At 37.8% G+C, this 1,499-nt stretch overlaps 1 long non-coding RNA gene across 2 annotated transcripts in view; it reads right to left on the bottom strand.

Annotated features, from left to right (window-relative positions):
• Window positions 1–239: 239 nt before the first annotated feature.
• LOC108448045 overlaps window positions 240–1,499 on the bottom strand; it is an 8,131-nt gene continuing 6,871 nt past the window's right edge. For both annotated transcript variants that reach the window (XR_001863830.1, XR_001863831.1), the window contains one exon: window positions 240–710. This is a non-coding gene — a long non-coding RNA (uncharacterized LOC108448045). The remainder of the gene's footprint in view (window positions 711–1,499) is intronic.

Here is a 1,499-nt window from a genome sequence, read left to right as displayed (position 1 = left end):
ACAAGTTTTTCTGAAGTCTTTGCAGGATGCATACAGAGAGTACATTGTCCCAGGTCTTTCCTTTCAAAGGTGTTTTATAAAGTAAGAAGTGATTGAATTTTTTCTTGGTTGAAAGCCTAACAATGTGGCCTGCACGATAACATCTGTTCCACACTAAATGCTTTTAGCTCAAGATTTCTAACTACGTTAATCAGGAAACCTAACACAAAAACATTTCAACTATTTCTTATTCCTTTTTATTATCATGATTACCTTAGTCATCTGATACACACTATCTCTTAAGAAGGGGTAGAGATTTTTCACATTTTCAAAGCCTTAAAATTAACTGTACAAGCAATTACTTGCTTTATGAATCAAGAATAGTACTGTATTCTTCATCTTCAGAAGTCGTATCTGCACACCTTCATCCACTTCTTCACAAGAGGTTCTTTGGGCGTCATGTTTCCTCTCAGCTGAGCAGCAGTTTCTCTTTCAGAGGTGTGTTGACACCATTTCTTCAACGTTTCTGAGAAGTTTGCTAGATAGCAATATAAAATACTGCTTCCTCCTATCTTCTGTCTCCTTCCCCAGATTTGGACAGAAAATGATAGGAGCTGCCACATGCATGAAACCTCGTGTTATCTGTGCAGAGCAGGAAGGGAGCAGCTGCTGAATCACATTTGTGCATTGCTCTGTTCAGCAATGTCCAGTGGCATCACTTGCAAATGTATCTGAAAAATACATTTAACAAAATGCATTCTGAGGGGAAAACAAGAATATTTTCCTTTCTTTTGTGTTGGGAGTTTTTGGACAGAAAGGACATGAAATCTTGAATCATATGGCATTGCAGGAAAGCATGATCTTACCTCTCATTTACCCAGAACTTAACGTGGCAGTTTAAAATGATGCTTAAGAGATTGCAGACACACTTTCTGATCTTACTCTGCACCTGGCGCTGGAAGATCACTATCAAAACAGTAAGGCAGACAGTCCTGAAATACTGTTGGATTTCCTAGCTCATAAAGGCTTCTTTAGAAAATTGCACCCAAAATTGCACCCAAATTACTGTGAGTTTTCCATCTCCGAATTTCTTTCTGAATAAGCAGTTCTGAGAAAAACTGTGCTTCAGGCATTTGCTTTTAACTTAAGGATTTTATCTCCTTAGAGCTGGTAATCAAGTGCCATTATTATCTGAACTGTGGCATATAATGTGAGCCCTTTTCAAGTTAAGTTCTGATTTTATGTATTTACATTTCTAATAAACACACAGCCAAGACTGGTTTTGTGCCCTGTATGAATCTGATGTTTTCTTTACACTGTGGGAAAAGTGCAATGCCATGCTATGCTAAATTCTGTACTCTCAGGGTGTTGGGGTGTTTTAAACACATCTTTGTGAAGCCGAGAGTTTGGTGGACTACCTAGACTCAATCTTCTGTTTAAAAATCCATAAAAACAGCTGCTGGCCATTGAAGATGTGAAAAAGCTACCCCCAAAAAAAAAAAAAAAAAAAAAAAGGAAGG

Source organism: Corvus brachyrhynchos, unplaced genomic scaffold (genome assembly GCF_000691975.1).
Source record: "Corvus brachyrhynchos isolate BGI_N302 unplaced genomic scaffold, ASM69197v1 scaffold14, whole genome shotgun sequence".
NCBI classification, from domain to species: Eukaryota; Metazoa; Chordata; class Aves; order Passeriformes; family Corvidae; genus Corvus; species Corvus brachyrhynchos.
This window is presented reverse-complemented; position numbering and strand designations above follow the sequence as displayed.